Source organism: Mirounga angustirostris, unplaced genomic scaffold, assembly GCF_029215605.1.
Source record: "Mirounga angustirostris isolate CCGP_5_RB_7025 unplaced genomic scaffold, mMirAng1.0.hap1 SCAF_9, whole genome shotgun sequence".
NCBI classification, from domain to species: domain Eukaryota; kingdom Metazoa; phylum Chordata; class Mammalia; order Carnivora; family Phocidae; genus Mirounga; species Mirounga angustirostris.
Genome location: NW_026991717.1, coordinates 80,334,945 through 80,344,419, shown reverse-complemented (window position 1 = coordinate 80,344,419; position 9,475 = coordinate 80,334,945).

Here is a 9,475-nt window from a genome sequence, read left to right as displayed (position 1 = left end):
TGCTGACTCATAGCCCTAGATTGCTGTTTTATAGTTTTTTTTAAAAATTTGCTTGAGGGCGCCTGGGTGGCTCAGTTGGTTAAGCGACTGCCTTCGGCTCAGGTCATGATCCTGGAGTCCCGGGATCGAGTCCCGCATCGGGCTCCCTGCTCGGCAGGGAGTCTGCTTCTCCCTCTGACTCTCCCCCCTCTCATGTGCTCTCTGTCTCTCTCATTCTCTCTGTCTCAAATAAATAAATAAAATCTTAAAAAAAAAAAATTTGCTTGAGGTACTTGTGGAGAATAGCAATTTCAACTACATGAAGAGTTATTAAGCAGAAAGTGATGGCCAACTTTCATTTCCAAGGAGGCTAGGACAAGAGAGTTAAGACAGGAGAAATAGTGGATATGAAAATTACACCTTGGCTTTCTGTAGCTCTTCTGGCCCAAGATGCTCAAAGAACCTTCAATAGATCCCTCCTTTTATCTTCCCAGTGTATAATGAGGATAGTGCTGTGGAAAGTAAGATAGTGCTTATTTTTCCCAAGATCATATTATAGGGAGGAATAATGTCCATCTTTCTACTTTTCCTTAAATGAGAATTGTTAAAACTGACATTGATCTTGGTAAAGGCTTAGCATCTCCCAGTGTGGATCACTTGGGAAAGAACAGCCAATAAATTGGTTTACTTACAGAATTAGGTGGCAGTAGGGTCGCACCTAATTTATGTGCCTTCTGCCTCTGTTTTTCTAAGATTCTAGAATGTCTCAATTAGAATTTCTAAGTATTATTTTATCTGCCCATTTAGAAACAATATGGGTTCAGTTACAGCAAATACTGTATATAAGACATTACTGATGAATGTGGTTTTAATACCTTGAATATACTCATACAAAGTAAAATCAAACACACTTACCATTCCTTCATTAGTTCAAGTAAAAAAAGGCCCACCGTTAATGAATCATATCTGTATTATTGATGATTTATTGACTCCATAATGAAAGAAGTCAACTTACCAATTATAAAGATCAAGTGCTATGGAGTCCTATGCCACTTGTTTTGTAGAATAAGAACTCACATTGGTGTTTTAAGACAGTGACATGTCCTATTTTTAATATCTATGGTTAATATTGCAGAGGGCCTGATTTGTTATACGTAGATGCAGTTAGGGCACCTGGGTGGCTCAGTGGGTTAAGTGTCCAACTCTTAGTTTTGGCTCAGATCATGGTCGCAGGGTTGTGAGATCAAGCCCCCGTCAAGCTGTGGAGTCTGGTTGAGATTCTCTGCCTCTCCCTCTCCTCTGCCCCTCCTCCCATTCACATGCATGCTCTCTCTCTCGCTTTCTCTCTCTAAATAAAATCTTATGTATTTATTAAGTTTAATCATTCCCAAACTTACTGAATTAAAAAAAAAACTAGAAATGCCTTACCTATTAATTTATTGAAATAATACTAGTTTCAGAAAGGCAAGATCTATAGAAAAGTAACATTTTCGTTCTGAAGCCACACTGTAGTGACGACTTTAAATGTTTGATAGTCTCCTAATTATTCTCTCTTCCTCCTATTTCTCCTGCCTCTAATCCTTTTTGCAGACCATCTCCAAGGTAATGATCCTAGAACAGTCTTTTCTCCATGATATTCCACAGTTCAGAAACTTTTTTTTATTAAGTTGTTTATTCTAACCCCAGGATAGTTAAACATACAGTGTTATATTACCGTTCATAAACTTTTATAACCTTTTAACTACGGGTCAAAGTCTAAACTTCTGAAGTTGGAATGAAAGTTCTCCATACTCCTTGGGAGTGAATGAAATCATGCAGGGAGAACTGTAGAGAGGACCAATGTCAGAATCGTGGGAAAACATAAAGGAGGAGCAAAAAAATGAGAGGCCAGAGGACACTATAGAGATCAGAAATGCAGAGAGAACCCAAAAAACACAGTATTAAGATAATTTTCAAGATGTAAACAGTGACAAAATCAGTGCCACATACTGAAGAAAAACTGGATAACACAAAGACCGAGGAGAGACCTCTAGGCCTAGCAGTTAGGTATTTTCAAGCTTCTGGAAAATTGGTGTTAATTTTACAAGATTCAGTAGAAGTAGAAAAAGATTCTTAATCTTTTGTCCTTGGGCAGAGTGTCTCAAAGTGTGCCAGTGGACCAGGAATCACCTGGGAGCCTAATATTTTAACAAAATGCAGTTTTTGAGGACCATCCCAAACATACTCTATTAGAATCTCAGGACTTAGAATCTATCTACTCAGCAGTGTCCCCCTGGTGATTCTCATGAACACGGGAATCCCAGAACCACCGTTGCTCGGAATGAAGTGCAGACTTATAAGGCTGCTATCACAGTTTTATACTCTGGCTCCAGCTTGACTTTTTTTTTTTTTTTTTTTAAGATTTTATTTGAGACACAGAGGAAGAGACAGAAAGCGCACACGCGTGTGCACGGGGGAGGGGGAGGGGCAGAAGGAGAGGAAAAGGCAGACTCCCCGCTGAGCAGGGAGCCCAGTGCTGGGCTCCATCTTAGGACCCTGAGATCAGGACCTGAGCCTAAGGCAGACATTTAACTGACTGAGCCACCCAGGCGCCCCTCCAGCTTGACTTTCTAACCCTTTCTCCCACTACTCTTAATAGAAATTCTCCAATGTAACTCGTTTTTCTTAAATCATGCCCATGCCTGAGTTGCCCTGTGCTTTCCTAAATCCATCACCATTTGATATCTAGCTCAATCTCTTCTGATCCCAGAGTAGTTTGTCCTGCCTCTACCTTCCTCCGAATTGTGGTTGTCTCACTCTTGACACTTGTGATGGGTCTTATGAGGTTGAGTACTTTGGCTTTAAATATTTTGTTTTATGTATCTTAACTGTAGGAGTATAACTCACATTGGGCAGAACCAATATAATAGCGAGCATACATAACATAGTATAATGTTTTTTGTAATCTCTCACGGTACTTCCACAGAGCTATTTTTGTTGTCCATGCTCATAATTCTCAGTAAATATTACCTAATCAATATGAACATATGTTGGGCACCTGTGTGGCTCAGTCGGTTAAGTGTCTTCGGCTCAGGTCATGATCTCAGGGTCCTGGGGTCGAGTCCTGCATCGGGCTCTTTGCTCAGTGGGGAGTCTTCTTCTCCCTCTCCCTCTGCTGCTCCCACTGCTTGTGCTCTCTTTGTCTCTCTCTCTCAAATAAATAAATAAAATCTGGTCGCCTGGGTAGCTCAGATGGTTAAGCACCTGCCTTCGGCTCAGGTCATGATCCCGGGGTCCTGGGATGGAGCCCCCCATCGGGCTCCCTGCTCTGTGGGAAACCTGCTTCTCCCTCTCCCACTCCCCCTGCTTGTGTTCCCTCTCTCACTGTGTCTCTCTCTGTCAAATAAATAAATAAAATCTTTAAAAAAATTAAAAATTAAAATAAAAAAATAAAATTTGACCTATTACATCAGCTTTTTTCTGAATGTGAAAAGAATTTATGTAGAGGATGCACCACACTCTATTTAACAGTATCTGAGAAACATCAGCTATAAACAGTTGGCATTGGGAAAGTAATTGTGGACTTTTTTGAAGGGGGGGATGTTAGAGTTTTTTAGGGAACATCTGACTGCAAAAATGCCATCCTTGACTCCAACTTAGAGATATTGTTTACTTAGCTTTGTTCTCACATAGATAAACTAAGGCACTTTCTACAGAAAGCATTCTTTTTTTTTTTTTTTTTGAGAGAGAGCTGGGGGAGGGGCAGAGGGAGAGAGAGAATCTTAAGCAGGCTCCACGCCCAACATGTCCCACAACCCTGAGATCATGACCTCATGACCTGAGCCGAAATCAAGAAATCAGGAGTCTGAGGCTTAACTGACTGAGCCACCCAGGCACCCCTCAAGGCAGTCCTTTAATCTACTTCTCAGCCCCAAGGAAGTCTCTTCATGAGTAGATATGATCATCTTCAAAGTTCAGTTTGCTCAGTGCCTGGATTAATTTATTTCCTCATTACATTCAGATAGTCCTCATGGCTTTGATTTCTTTTCACAGTATGCATGCTTGCCTTTTTTAAGCCAGATGTTGAAAATGTTCTTTTTTTAAAAAAGATTTTATTTGTCAGAGAGAGAGAGAGCACAAGCAGGGGGAGTGGCAGGCAGAGGGAGAAGCAGGTAGATGCTTAACCACTGAATCACCCAGGCATCCCAAAAATGTTCTTTTAACATTTGCTTAATACCTCATCCTGGGTAGTTGCACTCCACTTAAAGGTTGTAGTCTTTAGAATCTGCGGGTCAGCAGTCGAGCTGAGAGCTGTGTGAAATACATATTGTTTTTTTTTTTTTTAAGATTTATTTATTTATTTATTTGAGAGAGGCAGAGAGAACAGGAACACAAGCAGGGGGAGTGGGAGAGGGAGAAGCAGGCTTCCCGCAGAGCAGAGAGCCTGATGCGGGGCTCGATCCCAGGACCCTGGGACCATGACCTGAGCCAAAGGCAGATGCTTAACAACTGAGCCACCCAGGCGCCCCAATACATATTGTTTAAACATGATCCTTAATCTCAAGGAGTTTACCATGTAGTAGGGGACATGATAGACACAAATATACTAGGTAATATGTGGTCAGTGATATCCAGATGGTGCTATCTATGAACTATAGAGTAGCAGCAGATAGAGAAGATATTCTGGCTGGAGTGGTGAATCCCTGTTGTTAACAAAGGCAGGACAATTTGAGCTATCCCTTGAAGAATGGGTAGAATTTCTATAGGCCCAGGGGTAGGGAAGGGGGGGCATTTCAAATGTTGGACTAATAGATAGTGAGATGTCATTGGAGGCTTTTGAAGAGAAGAGTGACATAATTAAAACAATTTTAAGGAGTGGTACCACTGCAGTGGTACTAAGAATTTCAAAGAGATGAAAATTTGGCAGCAAGAAGACGTTTTTTTTAGTTGTACAGACATAAGGAGATTAGTGCTAACTTAGAACAATGATAGCGGCTGTGAACATGGAAATAAACATAACTGGAGATACTGAAAGGTGTTTGAAAACAAATACACTTCAAGGCAGCTGACTGGTTGTCGTGGAGCTAAAGGGAGGAATCAGAAATTAAAATCTCACATATGGGTTACTGAAGAAGATAAATTCAGATTTTAATATGTTGAGGTTGAGAGACCTGAAGGTTTATCCAAGTGGAAATGCCAAGCAGATTTGTTACTCAGGGCAGAGAGTGTACAGATTTGGAAGTCTTATTTATGAAAGTGATAGTTGAAGCCCCAGAAATAGACAACATTTAATCATCCAATATTCACTGAGTGCCTACTCTGGTAAGTATAAGAAGTACACTAAAAAAGAAAAGGGCAGTTTCTGTCCTCTTGGAGATCATAACAACTGGTGTGTTAAGACAGTTAACTGGAACACAGAGAAACTGGGGTGCCAAAAGAAAGATAAAAACAGTACTGTGGAGATTGGAGAGAGATTTCATCTAGTTAGGGGAGCACTAACATTTCCGTATAATTTTGAAGATTAAGAGATATAAGAGGGTCGCCTGGGTGGCTCAGTCAGTTAAGCATCTGCCTTCAGCTCAGGTCATGATCTCAGGGTCCTGGGATCGAGCCCCACATTGGGTTCCCTGCTCAGCGGGGAGCCTGCTTTTCCCTCTCCCTCCACCTGCCGCTCCCCCTGCTTGAGCTTTCTCTCTCTCTCTGTCAAATAAATAAGTTTAAAACCTTTTTTAAAAAAAGAGATATGAGAGAGAGGATGTAGAGAACAACAAAGCGCTTGAGTTTCAACCAGATTTAGAGCAACAGACGGAAGAGGAAAAATTGACAAAGAAAGAGCAGACAGACAGAGATAGGTAGAGAAAGTGGAAAAAATAAGTAGAAACACCAGTATCCTGGAGTTCAAGGTTTCAAGAATTGGGGAAGTGGATACAAACATATAGAAATTTGAAAGAATTATATGCTTAACATCTATATACCCACAACCTGGATTCTGTAGTTAGCATCTTGCTATATTTGCTTTAATACCTATCTATCTATCTGTCCATTCCAAGAATGAGACTATTTTGTTTTGCCAAGGGTTTTAATTTATTCCTCCTCTTTCCTCACTTTTTGCCTCTACTGATTAAGCCTCTCCCCTCAGAAGTGCAGGTTGTTGTGAGCCTGCTCCATTTCACTGTATGCCCAGATTCACTATACTTACTTCATGGGAAAACCTCTCTACTCCATGTGCCTTTTTTGTCTTTAAAGAAAGGTCCTGGGGGCGCCTGGATGGCTCAGCCGGTTAAGCGTCTGCCTTCGGCTCGGGTCGTGATCCCAGGGTCCTGGGATCGAGCCCCACATCGAGCTCCCTGCTCGGCGGGAAGCCTGCTTCTCCCTCTCCCACTCCCCGTGCTTGTGTTCCTGCTCTCGCTCTCTCTCTGTCAAATAAATAAATAAAATCTTTAAAAAAAATTTTTTTTTTAATTTAAAAATAAAATTAAAAAAGGTCCTGAATGATGGTTCACGGGAGAAATAATATCCCCACCCTTCAAGTTAGTTTAGTTAGCTTTCCCTGGAAGTCTCAATTTGAGAATAGAGAAGAAGCTGTTTCTAAATGACTCCATGATTTGTCTAGCTTTCTAGCAGTTTATCAAAAGATGGTTTGAGGACCACCTTCATTGGAATGACTAGAAAAACTTGTTAAAAGGCAAATTCCTGCATCTCATCCTGGAACTACTGAATCAGAATTTCTGATGTGAGGCCTGGGAATCTGCATTTTAAGAGTCGCTGTTCCCCACCTGCGACTCCTATACAGAGTAGCATCTGAGAATTGCTTGTATAGTGGTAATATCTCCAAACCAGAGTCAGGAGACTTCTGTTGGAGTCTCAGCTTTCCCATGGACTGTGTGTGTTATCCAACCCTAGGTAACTCAATCCCTCTAGGACGTATGGTGAAAGGGAAAGAATTGAACTTGATCTAAGATTCGTGTTGTCTTGATTCTATGATGCTGTTCAGCTCTACCATTTTGTGGAACCCTTAAAACTGAATGCAGTAAATTAGAAGCTCTTGGTGAAACTTTAATCAGATGAACTGAAAAGATGTTTAGGCTTATATTCATTTGAGCCATAGTTGTTTCCTTCCCTTCAACTGGTACATGAGTTACTCATCACAATAACTAAATTCTTGCCTCTCATGAGTTTTCATTTGATTTTTCAAAGCTGAACCTTGGAATGAGCTTCGGGCATTTCACTCAGTCTTTTGCCATTTCATAGCTCTGTGTTTCCTTGGTGATTCCAGTGTTCATAGTCCGCCAGATCCACTCTGAGCTGTTGCCACTCTGCATTCCTTTCACATTGTTGATAAGAACCTTCTCTTTCCTATAAAGAAAGTGACTTATTTTCTCAGGGCTCTGAATTGGCAGAAGTTAATGCAAGTTTTAAAGCTGTATTTAGCAGGGAAAGAGAAAAACATCTGATTGTCTTAAGCAACAATTAAATTTTGTGCCCTCAATCACCTTGATTTGGGGTAGGATTTTTTTTTCCATTATAAATCTGGGCCTGATTTTAGTTTCAAGATGATTTCAGAATATTATTTTAAATGTTGCTCAGTGTTCTTGCTATCATCTCATAAATAATAATGATGAGTGCCCAGATCCTCTAACAACATTGTTTTTAATCTTTTTCTTTTAGTGGTATTACAAATTTGCTATTTGCTAAACTTTTCCAAAAATGTTATTGGCAAATCTTATTTACTGAGGTCATGTGATCAGAATAAAGTCCATCCAGTATATAGCCCACGTATTTGTGTTTATCCTAAAATATGTGTAGGAGTATAGTAATGGCATATTAATTCTCATATTTTCTCCTCTTTTTTCCCTTGATATTTTCATTTAGAAATAAGAAATTATGCAAGCATTTTAATACTGAGCCACTGCTACCCTCGGTTTGATTAATATTTGAGATTATTTAATTAACGAGATCCTTACTACTTAGTATGTGCAAAGCAGCGGTTGACATTACAAGCAAACAGCTATGTATATTGCAAGATACCTACCATTAAGCTTACAACACTGATTCATCCTGAATTACACAGTAATCAGTAGAAAACATACTGGATTTTAGCCCTCCTAGGAGTTCTTTGTTGGATACACTCAGAATCCAAAAGACATAGTCTTTTAAATAAGAATTGATTTAGGGAACCCCTGGGTGGCTCAGTCTGTTAAGTGTCTGCCTTTGGCTCAGGTCATGATCCCAGGGTACTGGGATCGAGTCCCACATCAGGCTCCTTGCTCAAGGGGGAGCCTGCTTCTCCCTCTGCCTGATAAAGAAATAAAATCTTAAAAAAAAAAAAAGAATTGATTTAGAATCTGCTATATACACAGTTTTGGGAAGCACAGGGGATAAAAATATAAAATGTGTTCCCTTCTTTTGTAGGTTCATATCTTTATATATTTAAGGAGACAGAGAAATTGGGGCAAGGAACATAAATCTGAAAGTTAGTTGCACATATGTGGTAGTTAAATCCACCAAAGCTAATAGTATGGGGTTCTTCAAAAAAAAAAAATAATAACAGAGCTACCATATGATTTAGCAGTCCCACTTCTAGGTATATATCCAAAAGAATTGAAAGCAGATTCTCAAAGAAATATTTGGACACCCATGTGCATAGCAGTATTATTAATAGCCAGGGCATCTGGGTGGCTCAGTCAGTTGAGCGTTCAACTCTTGATTTTGGCTCAGCTTGTGATCTCGGGGTCTTGGGATCGAGCCCCACATAGGGTACCCCTGGGCATGGAACCTGCTTGGGATTCTCTTTCCCTTTCCCTCTGCTCCTCCCCCCACTCACATGTTCTCTCTCTCAAATAAATAAATAAATCTTAAAAAAAAAAAAAAAGAAACAATAGTCAAGAGGTAGAAGCAGCCCCAATGTCCCTCGAAGAATGAATGGATAAACAAAACTGGCTATCTGAGTATACTTAAACCACTGAACTATAAACTTTTAAAAAAGTCACCAAAGTGGAGGATATTGTCTAAGAATATGTAGAAAAGATGTCAAGAAACAGTAGGAAGCTGGGGGCGCCTGGGTGGGTCAGTCGGTTAAGCGGCTGCCTTCAGCTCAGGTCATGATCCCAGAGTCCTGGGATCGAGCCCCACGTCGGGCTCCCTGCTCAGTGGAAAGCCTGCTTCTCCCTCTCCCTCTGCCTGCCTCTCTGCCTACTTGTGCTCTCGCTCTCTCTCTGTCAAATAAATAAATAAAATCTTTAAAGAAAAAAAACAGTAGGAAGCTGAATATTTAAGAAACAGGCAGATTAAGACACCATCAATAGTTAACAAAGGGTGGGAAGAGAGGAGGCAGAAAAATTAAGAGTATTATGTCATGGAATCCAAGAGAAGGGAGAAGTTCTATTCAAGGACATTGTAGTGAAAAATATCCAGTCCACTAGAGAGGACAAATAGGAAAGGACTTTTAAAAAGCTGTTTGAATTGACAGTTAGGAAGTCACTGAATGGTACCAAACACAGATTCCTTGGAATTAGGT